The sequence below is a fragment of the Carcharodon carcharias genome, chromosome 9, assembly GCF_017639515.1.
Source record: "Carcharodon carcharias isolate sCarCar2 chromosome 9, sCarCar2.pri, whole genome shotgun sequence".
Classification (NCBI taxonomy): Eukaryota; Metazoa; Chordata; class Chondrichthyes; order Lamniformes; family Lamnidae; genus Carcharodon; species Carcharodon carcharias.
In genome coordinates, this window is record NC_054475.1 from 159,971,158 (window position 1) to 159,992,034 (window position 20,877).

Consider the following 20,877-nt stretch of genomic DNA (forward strand, 5'->3'; position numbering starts at 1 on the left):
GTTCCCTCGTTTTGATTTTCTCCTCAAAGCAAACAGTTCTCTGAATCTGCGCTAGCGAACGCTCTCAAACATCTGGTGCAGACACGCTAGGCCTCCTTCTAGGCTGTAACAATTCTGTGTTCCTGTCATCTCAACGCGATCATCCCTCAAACCAATGGAAATGCACACACACACACACACACACACATACACGCATACACATCTTGCAGCATTCAGCATCTAAAGCCAATTACTTGGATTCAGTCAGCATCTGAGCACAATTAAGCTGTACACCTTTCAGGATTGCAAGTCAGGCTTCTGAAAATATGCAGACTATCCTAACATTGACATTAAACTCAACTGAGCCCAGCTTACACAGTGAATCCCATCTTTCAAGTGCACCAGTCAGGCTCTTTAATTTCCAAAGATGAATAAATGATAGATTACACAGAATAAGGAACAACTCCTCATTACAACTTCAAAAGACTCAGCGCTCACCGCACACCGGCTATTGCAATGTTTACAACGGAAAAAAAAATGCTTGAGGGAAAATGCCTTGATGTTAAACATTAAAACAATAACTAAAACAGTGCTCATTTAGGGAATAAAAATGAAAATAAAAAAAGTGCTGGCAATACTCAGCAGGCAGCACCTGCGGAGGGAAACGGAATTAACAGGCTGGATATTCGGCAGGGTGAGGGAGGCGGGATAGAAAGTGAGTGGTCTGCTCGCTCCCATCTCAGCTCGGCGAATCAAGCGCCGAATGGCCAATGAGCAGCCGCCTGGCAGGAAGATGGCCAATGAGTGGTCCGAAGAAGGGCTCAATGACCAATCGGGTCTCTAGGCAGTGGAGGTGGGTGGGGGGCGGGGGGGGGGGGTGGTGGTGTTATGCCACGAATAGGAAGTCGGTCTTGTCTACATATTTAAAGGCCCCCACCCCCGCTCTCTGAACGCGTCTTCATTTCTTGCGAAAGGCTCAAAAAAATGAATAAATGAACTCAAAAGCTCTGACACGCACTGCCACCCTCACCAGCAGAATCTGCTGCTGCGTGCAGCTATAAGTCCCGGGGACAGGCCTTCTCTTCTGCCCTTGTGACCCCTCGTCATACCCGAAACTTTCTACTGTCCAACGCCCCCCCCAAAAAAAAAATTCAACGGGTAACGAAAAATCAGCTTTTTAACCAGCTCAAGCGCTCGCTAATCGGCAATTTCAAAATGGCAGGTGGGCTTTCGATTTCAGCGCCTGTTCACCTTCCATAATTTCAGAAACTGGCGTGGTGACATTACATTGCCGGCCCCCCATCATCGCGCCATATTTTACTTTCACGCAGGGTGCGGCGTGCCTGTAACCACGGCCGTGAAATCCAGCCCAACGTCTCAGGCCGAGATGATCTTTCATCAGAACTGAAGGAAAATAGAAATGTAAGAGATTTTAAGTCAGTGGATGCGGGAAGTTGCGGGGGGGTGGGGGGGGTGGATTGGTGGGGGGGTAGCAGGAAGGACAAAAGAGACAGTCTATGACAGAGTGGAGGGCAGGAGAGATTAAATAACAAAAGGTTTCACGATGCTACAGCCACAGAGAGTGGTAATGGGTGTAGTGGAGGAACACAAGTTGTATTTAAATAAGGTGTGAATGGCTACATAGCAACCATCTGCATGTAACATGTAGGGATAAAGAAAGAAGCACGACAAGATCAACCCAGCAAAACAAAGAAAAAGACAAAAAAAGAACAAAACACAGCAAATAAGACAAAGGCAGATTATGATCTAAAATTGTTCAACTCAACATTCAGTCCAGAAGGCTGTAGAATGCTGGGTTGTGATAGCAAGAAATAAGTCTGACCTCAAATCCATTTTTTCTTCCTCTGTACAGCCTCTTCCTACCTACATCTATGACTCTTCCCATGGCCTACTTCACTTCAACAGCTTCTAGTTTCCTGGCCCTAACTGCTTCCTCTTCACTATTGTCGTCCAATCCCTCTACACCTCCATCCCCACTAGGGTGGTCTCAGAGGCTCTCTGCTTCTTCGTGCAATTAAGGCCCAACTGCCCTCCTCTGCCTGACTGAACTTGTTCTTACTCTGAACAACTTTCCCTTCAATTTCACTCACTTGATCCAAATAAAGAATGTTGTCATGGATACGTGCTTGGGTTCCAATTATGTCTGCCTTTTTGTGGGATATGTGGAACATTCATTAATCCAGTTGAACTCAGTCCCCCTGACTCATTTCTTTTTCAGGCACATTGATCACGGAATCGGTGCCACCTCCTGTTCTGGGCATGAGCTGGAAAATTTCATTCATTGGTTTCCAGTTTCCACCCTTCTCTCACCTTCACCTCATCCATCCCTGACCCTCAGGCCGGGCCTTCTCCCGAAGCTGTGCTAGGCAGCACTTGCTCTTATTCTCCTCCTCAATTAGGACTCAGCCATCAAGAAGGCAACATTGAGTGCAGGCTCCATTATTCGCTCCTCCAATGGACAGATAGATGCAACGACTTGATGAATGATGGGCAACCATAGCAGACCACCCATGTGCAACCAGGAAGCCACTGTCATGCCTTAGAGCTGCGACTGCACAACTTGCCTTTCCCTGATCCACCATTCCAGCTGATGTGCTACCTCACAGGCCTCGGTGACCAAGATGCCATGCCAAATACTTGACATCTCAATCTCTGAGAGGTTAGACGAGGCTTCAACACATCCATGGCATGTTCAATCTTGACAAAGACGCTCCTGCTACATCTGCTCTGATATACTGATTATGCCGAACTAGCACTTTTGGAATGACTGAATGGCCTTTGGCCCGATAGCTATGCCAATTGGAGAAAGCACCTTACAGGCTTGCATTGATTGTCTTGCAGATATCCAGTAGCTGTGCTCCTTTCATGGCTGGCTGCATCTTCCATTCTCACATTCCTCTCTGTTAAGGCTCAAATTAATCTACTTTTTTGTGACCTCCATGAGTGCTGCACTCTCAAGTTAAAGTGCTGCAAATATCATAACATAAGAACATAAGAGCTAGGAGCAGGAGCAGGCAATTCAGCCCCTTGAGCCAGCCCCGCCATTCATTACGATCATGGCTGATCTCATTTCAGTCTCAACTCCAATTTCCTGCCCTCTCCCCATAACCTGTTACTAATTTAAAATCTGTCTATCTCCTCCTTAAATTTATTCATTGTCCCGGCATCCACTGCACTCTGAGGTTGTGAATTCCACAGATTCATGACCATTTGAGAAAAAGGGTTGTCCCTGATTCAAATCTGCCACCCCTTAGCCTAAAACTATGGCCTCTCATTCTAGAATCCCCCAGAGGGAAACATCCACTCCACGTCTACTTTGTCTATCCCCTTTAGCATCTTATATACCTCTATTAGATCTCCTCTCATCCTTCTAAAGTCTAGCGAGTATAGGCCTAAACTGCTCAATCTCTCCTCATAAGACAAGCTCCACATCTCTGGAATCAATCTAGTGAACCTCCTCTGAACCACCTCCAGTGGAACTACATCCTTCTTCAAGTAAGGGGACCAAAATTGTGCACAGTACTCCAGCTGCCGTCTCACCAATGCCTTGTACAGTTGCAACAACACTTCCCTCTTTTTATACTCAGTGCTTCCAATTGCAGCTTCTCAAAACACTCTTCCTGACTTCTATCAGCTCAAAGTTCATTTCAATGTTGTTACTCAAGCAGTTTGAGGGTGCCTCCTGACAGGGCCCCTGAGTCCAGCCCTGGGTTCCTCCCACACTGCCTCAGACCCCTCCCATGCAGACCGTTTCCCAATTACAATTTTAAACTGCGTCATAACTTTGAGAGTTCTCAAGATGGTGGTGCTGCATTTTTACTTCGAGACCAGCTTCAACCCTGTCACCGTGTCTGTTGGGGTTCCTCTGATCTTCCTCAAACCTCACAATGTGCAGGTAGACCTCCCTCCAGTGATTCTCCCACCTCCCCAAGTAACCCTGGATCCTACTGTCATTATGGTGGAGATTCCAGCCCTCCCGCCTGAACCCATCACTGCCATGTGGACCTCACCCCTCGCTATCTTGAGTTGTGTGCACGGTGACGTACAGAGGCAATCCCGCATCTAGAGAGCTTCGAGTACGACCCCCATTGTTAGGTTTTCTGCATTTACAGGCTGCAGATGCCTCTCCTCACCATGACCATTCCATCTGCAGCTCAGTATCAAGCCAGACACCCCCATTAGTCCCGAGTGTGATACTGCGACCACGGCGTACACGTCAAGCTGTGCCTGATCCCCATTGAGAACAGAGGCCTTGCCCCTTCCTGGAGCAGGAAGATGATGTGCATGGCAGGTATAGCCCTGTAGCTAGGCCTGCAAAGCCCCAGGGCTGTCTTTAATCTCTCATCACAACTAAGTGGTCCACAGAGCCCCAGGACTGCCTTTAATCTCTTAAGCAGACCTCTTTGCCCCAGTCCAAGGGCTATGACTGTCTTTCACTCAGCCCTCTGGTTCCCTCAGGACTGGCCACAAGGTCATTTCCCCTCCATGAGGCTCTGTGCAACCCATCCCTCCTGCGCAAGCCTTCCCCCCGACACCACCCATAGGTCTATGTGCAACCTGTCCCTTGCATGTCACAATAACCCCCCCATTATCTTATTCCAGGGTCCAGATGCACTCCCCTCCTATTCATGCAATCCAAAACCCATCTACCCCCTTCTATGTCTACGTTCCAGGGCTCAATGTTGGGCTCCAGCTTCCCCACCCACTATCTTCCTTCTGCCTGCCATTGTGCCCTCCTTACCCCAGCCAAGCACCACCATACCCCCTTCACCCTCGTGTCTCTGTCATCCGTTCCCCACCACCAACTCCCACACCCCCCACCTCAACCTCTGTTGCCATTCTGACCTCTGTTTTAGATTGCCCCCCCTGCCTGAGGCCTGCAGCACACAATGCTGTTGCCTCAGGGTAGCCTGGCACCCACCGCAAGCCACCCAGCTCAGCACCCACCGCACCCACTGTGAGCAGCCCAAGCAGAAACCCCCCCCACCAAGGGGCTGCTAACGCTGACATCACTGAGGACCTGGAGCAGTGCTGCTGCAGGTAAGCTCAGAATGTTGCACTCACCTCGAAGTCACGAGCAAAGTGAGGGCGGACTGCTGCACGCCACTTGTATCCAATCGTAAGTGAGTCTGGTCCAATTTCCCGCTGGCGTGGTGCATAATTAGGAGGGGGGATGTGATTCTGTTTTTATTGAGTATCCAAGACATGCAGATGGGGTCCCCGTTGTGGGTCAGCGGGAAATCCGCTCAGCCACCATGAAAGTGGTGAGGGGGAAATTCCAACCTGTTTTCCCGCCAGCGGGTTTCTAACTTTTAGCCTCTCTCCGAGTTTTCCGCTCCCACCCGCCATGAAACCTGCCACCGGCTGGACCGGAAAATTCCGCCCGTGAACTCTGCTTCTCTCCGCAGCTGCTGCTCGACCTGCAGAGTTTTTCCAGCACTTTTTTTTTTTGGTTTGTTTTTTTATTTCAGATTTCCGGCATCTTTGGTATTTTGCTTTTGCATTAGTCCATTTACGGAACATCTCTAACGTTGTAAAGTGTCCCAAGGTACTTCAGGGGGACAAAACCAGATTAAGATAAAAACTGATACCGAGCCAAAGGAGGAAACATTAAGATAGGTGAGCAACCGCTCGGTCAAAGAAATAGATTTTATGGAACATGTTAAAGGAAAGAAAGAGAGGCTTGGGGAGGGAATTCCAGACCTCAGGGTCTTGACAGCTGAAGGCACAGCCATCGACGGTGGCTCAAGGAAGTGAGGCATGAACAAGGTGCCAGATGTGGAGGAATGAAGAGCTGTCAGAGGGTTGCAGGGCTGCAGGAGACAGGGAAGTAGGGAGAAGTGAGGTAGGGGAGAGATTTGAACTAAACAATAAGTTTTAAACTTGAGGCATTGTTGGTCTGAACGTGGATGTAAATCAGTGGTGGTGGGTACACAGGGCTTGATAACGCGTTAGGATATGAACAGCAGAGTTCTGGATGGACTCAAGTTTACAGAGGGTGGAAGATGGGAGGCTAGTCAGGAGATCATTGGGTATAAATGAGTCTGGAGATAACAAAAGCATGGAAGAGGGTTTCAGAAGCAGGTGGACTAAGGCAGGATCAGAGTCATGCAATGTCACATGATCAATTAAAAAATAATTTCTTTGAAGTTTATCCTTACCATTCTCAGCTTTAATAGTTAGTGCATAAAATATTAGAACGTAAGAAAATCCATAGTTTTTGATAGGGAAATCAATAATGTAACAAAATTATTTTCCAAATTTCAGTATCCCAGAGAAAGAGTAACCCAACATTGAATGTCCTGACCGTCCTTAACCCAGAACAATTTACTTCCTTAATACGAGTAATCGAGGTTATCACTCAAAAAATCAAATATATTATATATATTTAACAGTGTACATAGGGAAAAGGTTTTCCCCTTTGAGGCGATCCAAAACTACAGGTGGTAAATATCAGATGGTCACTGATAGATCCGCGATGGAATTCTGGAGAAACTGCTTTATATAAAAACAGAAAATACTGGAAATGCTCAGCAGGTCTCATAGCATTTGTGGAGAAAGAAACAGAGTTAATAGTTGGGATTTAATGGAGCCCCCTGGTGGGGCGTGGGGGGTGGGGGGGAGGGGGTGGGGGGGGGGGGCAAGGTGGGAGGGCCTAGGTGGCAGGTGGTCCCGCATAATCACGAGGGAAGCAACGTGGACCACTCCCGCCAGGAGGAAAACTGACCTCCATTTAGTCAGAGACAAGAATGGGCCAATGTGGGGAACTGATCCACTAATTAATTAGGGTCATCAACTGACTTAAAGGCAATAATCCCTGAGCCCACTGGGATTCTCCTAAACTCACACCGGATCCCATGCTCCTGATCTACGGGCACCCAGTGCGGAGGGGGGCGGGGGGGGGGGTGCGGGGATGGAGGAGGATCTCCTCGTGAACCTGGGCCTGGGCCTGGCCAAGTTGGCCATTAACAGGTCCAGGCAGCGGGCGATCGAGGGGGTCGTCTGACCTGACTGTCTGCCCCTCTTACGTGGCTACGTTCGTGGCCAGGTGTCCCTGGAGAGGGAGCACGCCATGTCTGCCGGCACCATCGAGGCCTTTACATGCCCGGTGGACACTGCGGGGACTGGGGTGTTTTATCGACCCCCTTAATCACATTTGGATTTAATGTTTGTAAGTTTCCTTTAAATTTTGTCTTTGGTTTTGCAGTTCCCTAATTTAGGGGCTACGTTTTACTTTATCCCTCGTTTTGTTCATTGAGCTTATTTGGTGGGCTCTCAAAGAGTTAAACTCGGGCTGGCCTCCTATGCCTCCTGGCGGCCACCCAGCAAACCCTGCCAGTGACACACTTCCCAGAACACTCCCACCCACGCTCATCTCTCCCCAGGGATCCGGAAATGATTCCTGATGAAAGCCTCACCGAATTGTCGGCAGCAGCCACCATTTCCGGTGGAGATGCTGGCCTCTGATTGGCTGACAGCTCTCAGAGGAGGGGTTTTCATTCCGGTGGGGGCTTAATTCTGCGGGAGGCCCAGTGCTGCCCACTTAAGTGCCTGATTGCATTTAGTTGGCATCGGACGGCCCTTGGAGCAGTGATACCGGCTTCCCACCAGTTCTTCCCACGGTGGGCTGAACACGCATCACCTGCACTAAATTCCACCCAACGTTTCAGGTCGTGACCTTCAGTTTTGATAAAAGGCTATGACTTGAAACGCTAACTCTGTTTCTCTCACCACCGATGCTCACTGACCTTCTGACTATTTCCAGCGCCCTGTTTTTATTTCAGATTTCCAGCATCCGCGGTATTTTGCTTTTGGAAACTTTATCCAGAGAGCAGTTAGAATGTACAACGTGCTAACACATGTACTGATTGATGTGAATAGCATGAATTAATTTAATGGAAATCTAGGTAAGTACATGAGGGAAAAAATAGAAGGATATGCTGATAAGTTTGGATGAATTAGAGTGGGAAAAGGTTTGTGTGGAGCATAAACACCAAGGTATACCAGTTGGGCCAATGGACTGTTTATGCACTGTAAATTTTAAGTAAATGACAGGGATAGAGGACAGAGATTTAACTAAGTTATTGGGCAGCAAAAAAATGTACTAATTAGCATGAGACCACTTATTCCAGGCTACAATCTGTTCTGAACAGCAGCCACAAGCATAGCATAGAGAAATATTCCAAAGTGCTTTGCAGAGATAAAGGTTTAAAATAGATCAGACACAAGATATGTTGGGAGAATTGGGAAAGGTGACCGGAAATGTGGTCATTACAAATGACTTTTAAAAAGGTTATAAAGTTTAGGGAGAGAAGTAGTGAATTGGGAGGAGATCACAAACATCAAAAGTAGTGACAGAGATTAATAAGGCCAAAAAAAAAGCAAACCAAAACACGAGGGTTTATTTCTAGAAGAATAGAAATGAAAGATAAAGAAGTTATGCTAAATTTGTATCAAACCTTGGCCAGACCATAACTGGGATGCTGTGGACAGTTCTGGTCTCCTCTAGAACTGCGAGATTATGCCTATCAGGCAAGGGTGAACAAGCTAGTGCCTTTTTATTTGAAAAGGGAAGGTTGAGGAGTGGACCTGATAGAGGTCAATAAAATTAAGAGAAACTTTGGTAGAGGAGACACAGAGTGGTAGGAATTTAGTGCTCCCTCTGGAGTCAGGCTGGAAGGTGGGGGTGGGGGTGGGCGTGGGGGTGGGGTTGGAGGGGTGTGGGGAGGGTCATCATTTCTGAAGCATTAATTCAGCTGGAAAAGAATTGATACGCAAACGAGACGACCAATTCCTAAATGCCATTGCTTGACAATGTGCAAGTTTCATAAACTTTTTAAATTCTAATATTTTCATGCAGTCACAATCTATTAAACGTTTGTCCGAAGCTTCTTTCTTCCTTTTTTATTCAGTCTGAGTAAGTAATTAGCCATAGTCCACAAAGGATACCACCATAGGCGTCTCTCTCCATTAGACGGAGACAGTTGGTTAAATATAGCTTGAGGGACACTACTCTACAAGCATGGGGCAAGATGCGGGGGAAGGTCCCCATGAGGTAACACAGCTGGCAAAGGGTTTAAAGGTGGACCATTGGTATAATTCTGCATCACACTAACCATCTAGCCAACTGAGCTAATGCCTCAATTTATGATAATGAGACTTTGAAATTTTATCAGAGGTGTGCAATTGATTTGCCACTTGTTTGATCACACAACTTTGTCACTTAGCTTGCTTTCAATTATCAAATAACTTTGAAACAGTGATTTTGTGATTCTTGGTGATTTGCAAGCTCTTAACCGCAGCCTGTAATTTTATCACTAAGCTTTTAATATTTCACTTTCCGTTTCTTCAGGTGACACTCCCGAATTTCCAACAGGTAAATTAAACCTGGGGCAGACAGCTCTATAATGGTAGGGGCTATACACTATCCTGAGCTCATGGCCATTTTGACCTTAACTTTCAAAGCCAAACCGTATCTTGTTTATTTTTTTTTTTTGGCTGAAGTATTTCAGCTACTTCATTGTCACGGCTTAAGTGATTTGTTTTTCTAGGTCGCAACAACTGAACAAATTTGGCATTAGGAAGCGCAGCCCTCACATGAATTCCCTGATATGACACTTTAAAGGAGATGGCTTGTCTAGGGGTAGGCACACTCGATGTGGCTTAAGTTTTAATTAGTCTGATGGATATCATCAATTACCAGGCTCCTGTATGGAATCATGTAATCATCCGTTCCACAGTGAACGGATGCGCTGAGTGAAGGGAAGCAAGTTAGCTCTCACTGCCTTGTGTCCGTCCACACCATTAATCTCTATCAAAACTGTTTATGTTACAAGGTTTTTTTTCATCTTCTCGGACAATCTCTGTCCACTGGGCACTGGTTACGTTTTAACAGAGACAGAAATGAAAGGCTTCCAAATCGTCCGAATGCAGAGCACAAATGCAATTTTGAGACTGATTTTAACGTTGTGGAGTGGGTCCGCTGTTCGTCCTGTCAATTGTGTGAAACAAAAATCTGGAATTGAAAGCTAATCTCAGTAATGGTGGCCATGAAACTATCGCCGATTGTCGTAAAAACCCATCTGGTTCACTAATATCCTTCAGGAGAGGAAATCTGCCGTCCTTACCTGGTCTGGTCTACATGTGACTCCAGACCCACAGCAACGTGATTGACTCTTAACTGCCCTCCAAAATGACCCAGCAAGCCGCTCAGTTCAAGGGCAATTAGGCATGAGCTATAAGTGCTGGCCTTGCCAGAGACGCCTACATCCCATGAAATATATTTTTTTTAAAATGGGGTTGATCACAGGACTCCGCCAAAACACTGTGTAAGAATGATATTCATCAAGTTCATCACAGGAAAACAGCGCCACTACAAGAGAGTGTAGAGCAGTATCAATTTGCAGTTGCACAGAATGGCAGGATGTAGGTTAGTACCTGTAAGTACTTGTAAGCAACAACATATTTCCAAGTCAGGGTGGTGACCGGCTTGGAGGGGAACTTCCAGATGGTGTTCCCATGTATTGTCTGCCCTTGTCCTTCTAGATGGTAGTGGTTGTGGATTTGGAAGGTGCTGTCCAAAGAGCCTTGGTGAATTCCTGCAGTGCATCTTGTAGATGGTACACACAGCTGCTATTATGTGTCAGTGTTGGTGGGAGTGAATGTTTGTGGATGGGGTGCCAATCAAGGAGAGTGCTTTGTCCTGGATGGTGTTGAACTTCTAGTGTTGTTGGAGCTGCACTCATTCAGGCAAGTGGGGAGTATTCCATCACACTCCTGACTAGTGCCATGTAGATGGTGGACAGGCTTTGGGGAGTCAGGTGGTGAGTTACTCTTCTCAGGATTCCTAGCCTCTGACCTGTTCTTGTAGCCACAGTATTTATATGGCTAGTCCAATTCAATTTCTGGTCAATGGTAACCCCCAGGATGTTGATAGTGGGGGATTAATAATGGTAACTGAACATCAAGGAGTGATGGTTGGATTCTTTTTTGTTGGAGATGGTCATTGTCAGACACTTGTGTAGCATGAATGTTATTTGCCACTTGTCAGCCCCAGCCTGGATATTGTCCAGGTCTTGCTGCATTTGGACATGGATTGCTTCAGTATCTGAGGAGCCGCAAATGGTGCTGAACAATGTGCAATCATCAGCAAACATCCCCACCTCTGACCTTATGATGGAAGGAAAGTCATTGATGAAGCAGCTAAAGATGGTTGGGCCTAGGACACTATCCTGAGAAACTCTTGCAGTGATGTCCTGGAGCTGAGATGACTAAACTCCAACAATGACAACCATCTTCTTTGTGCTAGGTATGACTCCAACCAGTGGAGCATTTCCCCCTGACTCTGATTGATTCCAGTTTTGCTAGGGCTCCTTGATGCCAGTCGGTCAAATGTGGCCTTGATGTCAAGGGCAGTCACTCTCACCTCACCTCTGAAGTTCAGCTCCTCTGCCCATGTTTGAACCAAGGATGTAATGAAGTCAAGAGCTGAGTGGCCCTGGCGGAACCCAAACTAAGTGTCAGTGAGTAGGTTATTGCTAAGCAAGTGCTGCTTGATAGTACTGCAGTTGACCTCTTCCGTTACTTTACTGATTATAGAGAGTAAACTGATGGGGCAGCAATTGGCCAGGTTAGATTTCTCCTGCTTTTTGTGTATAGGACGTGCCAGCATTTTCCACATTGCTGGGTAGATGCCAGTATTGTAGCTGTACTGGAATAGTTTGTCTAGGTGTGTAGCAAGTCCAGGAGCTCAAGTCTTCAATGCTATTGCCAGAATATTGTCAGTTCCCATAGCCTTTGCAGTATTCAGCGCCTTCTGCAGTCTTCTAATATTATGTGAACTGAAACGAATTAGCTGAAGACTAGCACCTGTGATGCTGGGGACCTCCAGAGGAGGTCGAGATGAATCATACACTCAGCACTTCTGGCTGAAGATTGTTGCAAATGTTTCAGCCTTATCTTTTTGCACTAATGCGCAGGGCACACCCATCTTTGATGATGGGGGTATTTGTGGAGTCTCCTCCTCCAGTGAGTTGTTTAATTGTCCACCACCATTCACAACTGGATGTGGCAGGACTGCAGAGCCTTAGATCTAATCCATTGGTTGTGGGATCACTTAGCTCTGTCTATCACTTGCTACTTACGGTGTTTGGCACACAAGTAATCCTGTGTTGCATCTTCACCAGGTTGACACCTCATTTTTAGATATGCCTGGTGCTGCTCCTGGCATGCCCTCCTGCATTCTTCATTGAACCAAGGTTGATCCCCTGGCTTGATGGTAATGATAGAGTGGGAGATATGCTGGGCAATGAGGTTACAGATTATGTTCGAGTACAATTCTGCTGTTGCTGATGGCCCACCACACCTCATGGATGCCCAGTCTTGAGTTGCTATATCTGTTCAAAATCTATCCCATTTAGCATGGTGGCAGTGCCAAACAACATGGAGGACATCCTCAATGTGAAGGCGGGACTTCGTCTCCACAAGGATTGTGTGGTGGTCACTCCTGCTGATACTGTCATGGACAGATGCCTCTGCAGCAGGCAGATCGGTGAGGATGAGGTCAAGTATGTTTTTCCCTCTTTCTGGTTCCCTCACCATCTGCCCCGGGTTCAGTCTAGCAGCTATGTCCTTTAGGGCTTGGCATGCTCCATCAGTAGTGGTGCTACCAAGCCACTCTTAGTGATGGACATTGGAGTCCCCCACCCAGAGTACATTCTGAACCCTTGCCACCCTCAGTGCTTCTTCAAAACGGTGTTCAACATTGAGCACTGATTCATCGGCTGAGGGGGATGCGTTACATGGTAACCATCAGGACATTTCCTTGCCCATGTCTGACCTGATGCCATGATGCTTCACGGGGTCCAGAGTCGATGTTGTGGACTCCCAGGTCAAATCCCTCCTGACTGAATAGCAATGTGTGCTGTCACTTCTGCTGGGTCTGTCCTGCCGGTGCGACAGAACATACCCAGGGATAGTGACAGCTGTGTCTGGGACATTATCTGTAAAGTGTGTTTCCATGAGGATGACTATGTCAGGCTGTTGCTTGACTAGTCTGTGAGACAGCTCCCCAATTTTGGGACTTGCCCCCAGATGTTAATAGGGAGGACTTAGCAGAGTCGTCAGGGCTGAGTTTGCCGTTGTCGTTTCCAGTGCCTAAGTCAATGCTGGGTGGCCTGTGCAGTTCCATTCCTTTTTAACTTTTTTAAAAAATGGTTTGATACAACTGAGTGGCTTGTAGGCCATTTCAGAAGGCATTTAAGAGTCAACCACATTGCTGTGGGTCTGGAGTCACATGTAGGCCAGGCCAGGTAAGGACAACAGATTTCCTTCCCTAAAGGACATTATTGAACCAGATAGGTTTTGACGACAATCAACTATGGTTTCAATCATAAGACTTTTAATTCCAGATTTTCTATCTATCTTATACTCTAACATTCAGGGCTAATATGAAGTACATGACTGTAGCAGTTCAAGAAGGCAGCTCACTACCACCTTTTCAAGGACAACTAGGGATGGGCAATAAATGTTGGCCTAGCCAGCAATGCCCACATCCCATAAATGAATTTGATAAAATTAGCAGGCAAACTGTGGTCAAACATACAACTCTGCACAATAAAGCCCAACGCGACCAAAACAGAATTCACAGATTTCTTTCTCAACAACCCACCCAGACGGCAGTAACACTGTGAATCAACCAATCTCATTGAAACTCTGTCTATCTCACCTTTGAAGATCTAAACTTGGAATTCTCTCCAAAAGACGATCCAATTCAAACACATCAACAACGACCCACCCGTAGGGTTTCAATCTTGTCTCCTGAGATTCCATTCCCCTGGATTCCCGAGTATGCTCTCAAGCACAACCTCAGATCTCTGGCCGAGCAGAGTACGACTGCTCCAAAGGCATAACTTTGCCCTGACGGCACACTGAATGAGTTCACCAACCTTTAGCTGCCTTCTTGAATCTTCAGGGCTTCTTCTGAGCCCTCTTCACTTAAAGTCTGTTAACTGTAGCCCTTTACCTACTTTTTAAAACTTAACTAGGACCTCTTCATGTCCCTTTACCTATCCCTGTCTGGGAGTCTTCTTTTTGGGAATTCTCCCTGTCCACTCTCCCTGTCCCTTGCCTGGGCATTTGACTTCTGATTAAAACTGATTGCCTCAAAACTGCTGTTCACTGACCCTTGAACTGATCTGGTGACCTATCACAACATTCCAAGAGGGTCCCACCCTTGTTACTAGGCAGGAACAAATATACCAAGCATTAGAACATCCTGTACTTTAAATGTTACCAGCTCCACAGGCTGCTAACTTACAGAGCCCAAGGGAACACACAAAAATATATTTAATCACATGCGCCATTCCCGACGGTGGAACCGGACATGGGCAGAACTTCCAGCCTCTTCCTTTATGCTGCTTCCTACATGATTACTAATAAAGTTTAAAGAGCCAGCGGCGTGCACGGGAGACATGTGCAATCACATGGTGGGGCGGCTATTCAGTGGTGGGTCCTGCCGTTAACCTGGGCTGAGACCTCAAAAAGCTCAGGGGGCTGCAAGGTAGCAAAACACATGGCTCCATTAAAGAGACCTTGTGGTGCAGTGGGTAGTGCCAATGTCACTTAGCCAGAAACTCTGGGTCCAAGTCCCACACCAGGGCTTGATAGCTAAGGAAGGTGCATTCATAATGTGGCCAAACTGGTTGGGTATCAACTTGTAAACCCTTCCAACATATGCCAATGGCAGGTGGTAAGAGCGGAGGAGATTCCTGGTCAACCATGTGATGGAAAAGGACTGGTGTCTCCACCATCACTACCCATAGCTCCAGACTACAGCATTCAAGTAAAAGTGCATGTTATCACAGCAACTCAGGCTGTTTGAGGGACTGTTTGGTCAGTGTGGATCAGATTGGTGCCAACGGCATGGAAACGACATGGAGTTTTACCCCTGTTCTGGCTGGGGTGGATTTGGGAGTTGCCTCATTGCCCCACCTGTGGTGGAGGTTGTGGGTCAGACCTGCCTTCGGACAAGGAATGGAAGGCGGTGGCTCTGTTAAGCCTTAGATTCTCCCTCTGATTCTCACAGATCCAAAAGAGCAGTTGTGTCTCATTCTTTTAAATCAACTTTTCTCATACATGCATTTCTTATTTGAAATGCAAAATGTCCATATTCTACAACAAAAGCTGATTTTCATTCAATTACACTGCAGAATGTGCTAGTATACAGGTACAATATGCTAGTATAACTAAGTGTAAAGTGCTGTGTCTTGGGAGAAAGAATAAGGAGGTCAAATATTCCTGTCAAATATACAAACAATGAGACTGTTGTCCTTCTAACCTGTCCCATATAGCCTTGTGCATCAGAGCACAGACACTCCATCCCACTCAAAACCACGTGATCAGAAATCCAGGCCAAATTTTGGGGGGTGGGGGGGGTGGTGTTGTGGTGAAGAGATCTGGGAATTCCTCTCTAACACATCAAGGCAAGCAAAACTTGGACAGGAAGTCTCTCTAGCCCTGAATTCCCTGAAGTATCTACTTTTAGTAAGAGGCACTGTTAGTCCCAGTAACAAACAGACCCAACTCTCACTTGAAGGAACTCAGTGAATCAATGTCTACCATATGAGATGGTAGTTTGTATCCATTACTCTCTGGGAAAACAGCCACCTGCTGATATCCATCCTAGGCAACTTAAAACCCTGTGCAACTTAAATTTTGATGTCTGACGCTCCTTAAATGATTTGATTGGAACAAATTGCCAACTGGAACACCATTTATTCCCTTCATCATGTGATAAATCTCAATCAGATCATCCCTAAGTCTATACTCCTAAAGTGTAGGGTCTCAATTCTTTCAGCTATCTTGATAACTGGTGTGATTTATAATGGGAATTAGTCAAATGGCCCTCCTCCCAACATCAGGGTCACACTGCACTCACCTTGCCAGAGCAAAGAAGGCCATTGAACCATGGGCACTGGACCAAGTTCTGCTGCTGATGGATTCAGCAACTTCCAACCATGCCAGCTTTGTTTGTGGGGGTGGCCTTCTCCTGCCACCCTCTGGAAAGCGGACCACCTTTCTCTCTTTCACAGCCCCCAAGGGACATTGACACCAGAATCAAGAGGGAGGCAATGGCGTAGTGGTACTGTCGCTGGACTAATGATTCAGAAACCTAGGGTAATGCTCTGGGGGGGACCCAGGTTTGAATCTTGCAGTGGCAGATGGTGTAATTTGAATTCAATAAAAATCTGGAATCAAAAGTATAACGATAACCATGAAATGATTGTTGTAAAAACCCATCTGATTCACTAATGTCCTTTAGTGGGGGCATTCTGCTGGTCTGGTCTGGGCTAGATGTGACTCCATACTCACAGCAATGTGTTTGACTCTTAAATGCTCTCTGAACACAAGGGCATTTAGGGATGGGCAATAAATGCTGGCTTGGCCAGTGACACCCACATCCCATGAATGAATAAAAGAAAATCCGAGAGATGGGAGCCAACCCTTCCCCTGTACCAGGCCTCACCCTCTCCTCCTGACTCCCTGGGTCTTGCATTTGTTTCCTCCAAATTGCACTACAGTAATGGCTGCTGTGGTGGTTTTAAACGGGGCTCACTCTTGCGGAGTCCTGCTTCCATCCCACGCCCTGCTACAATTAATTAGCTGCCTAACGCACCCTCCAGCCAAATAACAGTCCATGTCTGCAAAAAATAGCAGGCTTGTGACTACTGCACTGCTCCCTTAACACCTCAGAAAGATTCCCAATGTTTGCTTTCCAATACTGGAGGGAAAACCCTGCCTTGAGTTTACTAAACCTGGCCCCTACACGTTCAACTATGTCCATATCTCAAATATCACAGTTTTTTGCCATTTTTAAAATTTCTGTCCTTTGGTTGATGACCTCATGCCAGTGGAAACAATTTACCCATACCCACTCTGAGGGAAGGTCATACAGACTTAGAATATTAACTCTCTTTCTCTCTCCACAGGTGCTTCCAGACCGGCTGAGTTTTTCCCTAATTTTCTGTTTTTGGTTCAGATTTCCGGCATCTGCAGTATTTTGCTCTTACCCATATCTACCCCATCGAAACCTCTCGTAATTTTGAGGACCTTGTTCAATCTGCCTTCACCTTCTCTGCTGCAAAGGCCATAATCCCAATTTCTGTAGTCTTTCCACTTTTTATAATAAGCTTGGTGTACCAGACAGGTTCCTTGTTAGAAACAGTAGACTTTATTTACAGAGCTCCTGACGATCAAGCTTGAATCAGATCCATGACTAGAAAGCTTCGGCCACCAAGATCACTCACACCTAGGTTTGATTCGTCTGTACAGTCACTTGATCCCCAAAACAGTATGAAAGGCTTTACTTGCAATCACTACAATAACTGAAGTCCCTCATCCCTGGTATCATTCTAGTAAATTTTCCCCACACCCTCGCCAAGGTCTGGCTATCCTTCCTAAAGTGTGCCACCTAGAGTGGGGCACAAGGCTCTTGCACATGTGTCAGGAATCTGACCTGGTAGTACCTTAGAGGAGAAAGAGTATGACCCCATTCATCAACCAAAACTGCCAAAGGTTGATCAACCTTGGATGACAATTCTAAGTAATGATGTTTAGTAAATATCAGACAATTGGCCCAAGTAGCAGCTTCTACGTTTTGTCCAATGGCACAGCTATGATTTCTGTGATTCTATGCTGAGTGTGCAGAAGGTCTGCCATCAGCACAGGTGCAGAAAGAGATGATTTTCTGTAATAATTCTATGATTCTATTGGGGAATTAGACTGTTATCTGAAAAGGAAGAATGTGCAGGGCTCCAGGGAGAATGCGGGGAATGGCACCAGGTGAATTGCTCATTCGATGAGCCAGTGCAGACACGATGGGCCAAATAGTCTCCGTCTGTGCTATAACCGTTCTGTGCTTCTGTGACCATACTCCATTGGCAAGGGCCAATTCCACTTCAACCGCCCCCTCAGAAAATAACCTCCAGAGCCATGAGTGCCAGATGGAGTTGGTCCCAGACCATAAACTGTGGAAGCGGGCCAGATATCTCCAGAATAAATATCCAACATGAGTGCATAGGATTGCTTATCAGATTTGCAATCTGTCCATCAGAAAGTCATCGGCCACAGGCCACATTTCCTTGCAGGCCACAAAGCAGAACAGAGAACAGCAGTGTTTGCTTTTGCTGGCAATTGCTGAAATCTTCCTTTATCTTTTTGTTCTCAGCGTGGACTGATACTGACAGTTCAGAAAGCCAGAGCTCCCTTGGTGCCATAGGACACAATGTGGACATGCTTGCGACTGGATGCTGCCAACTGATACTTATAAAACACGAATGGCTACATCTGCGGTGATATTCCCCATTGTCAATCTGCCTTACTCTTGTTTTATGTACAAAATGCTGGAACGACAAGCCATACAACTTTGGAAGTGTACCCTGAGAATGCAGCGAAGCAGAAGGAACGTCGAATTAAAACATTCTTCCCAAGACTACAGCTCCAAGTGCATCTAATAAAAATATTATTCGTAATATTCCTCCATGCTGGCAAACACAGAAAATAGAAAATCGCCTAGATGGTGACTTGTAGGTCTGTTTTCCATTTACTGGCGACTTAAATATGTAGCGTTTTTTTTTAAGAAGAAAGGTGCTTTGCGAAGCTACATTGGATATGTAGAGAGGAGCAAGTTCTGTACAGCCTCACATCTGCTTAATTAGCCCTAAAATGTATCTGTTGAATGCTCTCAGGGAGATAATTCTATGATCAAGCTGAACAAAGTCAGAAAAGTTCATGGAAGCTGAATCTTTCCAGCTTATATTATTCATTTGGCATAAATCAGTGCCAAAGCTAGCTACCTGCCCATATGTTTTGCTAATCCCTGGAAAATTGCTAAACTCTCGCAGGATACATCTACACTATCGTGGGATCTGCTGGCACGCTTCTTCATAACAAATAGGTAAACTGAACTAGAATCACAAAATGCTTAATAACTTTGAGTCCACTGGTACCTGGGAAGTGGTGGCTTATCTGACACACACTGGCGTTATCTTCACAAGCCTCCAAGTGTTCGCACCAATAAAATACAAATAGTACGCACAGTGAAAGTATCACTTCCAGTCCCTGTGCTCGCTGCATCTTTCACACTAATTTTACAAATTAAGCTTCAGCTATTTATACATCTCAACACCACCTACCTATCTTCTAAACGTATCCTTCAATCTCTGCCTTCTGGAGAAACACACCTTCTTGTCTCTTGAATCAACTTGTGCCATTCAGTTCAAATGGTCTTCCTTGGAAGGTGACTCAGAGTAGGTCCACAGCCTTTTGAATAAGAACAAGCTGCCCAACATCTTAACCTGTCTCTTACCATTGAACCCTTCACCACAGTAAACTCATTCTGCCAGCCCTTTTGATAATCTTGAGATATTCAGTAGTGGCACTTCAAATTCCAGGCAGCACCACTTACAGTTCTTAAGTCTTTCTGTAGATTCCATCAGGGAATTATCTCAGTTTCTCATCTCTGCACCTGCTCTGGGGCAGTAATACCAAACCATATCTGGTGGCTGAAATTGCATGCCTTACTCCAGATGGGGTCTGACCAGAGCTTTTATGCTGAGGATGCTTTTTTTTTAATCAAATGTATATTCTATCCTTGCACTAATAACACTCGGGGAATTAAACCTTTTTTTTAATCTAACTCGAGGCTGACTATTTCATAGATTTGGTCAAAATAACCCTTAGATGTTTTTCCTGATCGGCATCTTGAAATGCCCGTTCCATTTAAAAAAGAAAAACGCGTGCATTTATATAGCACCTTTCACAACCTCAGGACGCTGCAAAGTGCTTTATAGGCAATGAAATATTTGTTTTGAATTGCATTCATTGTTGTTATGTAGGAAATGCAGCAGCCAGCTTCCAAACAGCATGTTCTTACAAATAGCTATGTGCCAATGAGCAGATACTTTGTGTTAATAGTGTTGGTTGAGGGTAAAATTTTGGCCAGGACGTCGGGGAGAGCTCCCTGCTCTTTGAGGTGGTGCTGTGGGAGCTTTTACATCCCATCCAAAAAGCATTGTCTCCAACAGTGTAGTGCGCCCTCAGTACTGCGCTGGGAGTGTCAACCTGGATTTTGAGCTCAAGTCTCAGGAATGAGATTTAAACAAGTGTCCTCCTGACACAGAGACCAGAGACCTATCAATGGAGCCACAGCTGACAGTCTCCTATCTTCAGCCCCTTGCTTACTATTTTCACTTTGCCACGTGAAACTGCATCTGCATGATTGTCTCAGCTACAGAAATGCCTTTTAAATTCCTTTTAAATCTGTTTGTTTGCAATTAATATTCAATATTTACACTGCCTGCTTTTACACCATTATTATGCAATTAATTGTTACATTTTTATGGCTGCACAAGTCCTAGCCAGAATGCAGTTGATTGAGTAATTACCCCCAGAAGACTACACTGCTCTAATTGACTGTGATTGACCTTGCGCATGTACTTTGCATTATATAATTATCCTCCACTCATTACATTTTGTGGAAGAAATCATGCTACTCGTAACAAAATTGATATTGCCTTGGTCATGACTTGTTTGCCATGGCTCATAGACATTCTATTTAAATAGACCCTGTTTGCTGAATAACTAGGCCATATTTGCTCTGGTGCACTATTTAAATAGACTCTGTTTACTGTTTGCTGAGTAATTAGACTTCGCTGTAAAAATAGAATCCATTTGTTGTAATGTGTGCTCTAAAACCTGCCCCACCTATATCTTTTGTCTGGCACATGAGTGCCAATAATTTGATTTATACCCAGAGATGAGATATTCCACATGTAATCCTTCTCAGACTGAAACATTTCCATTTGTGACAACTATTCA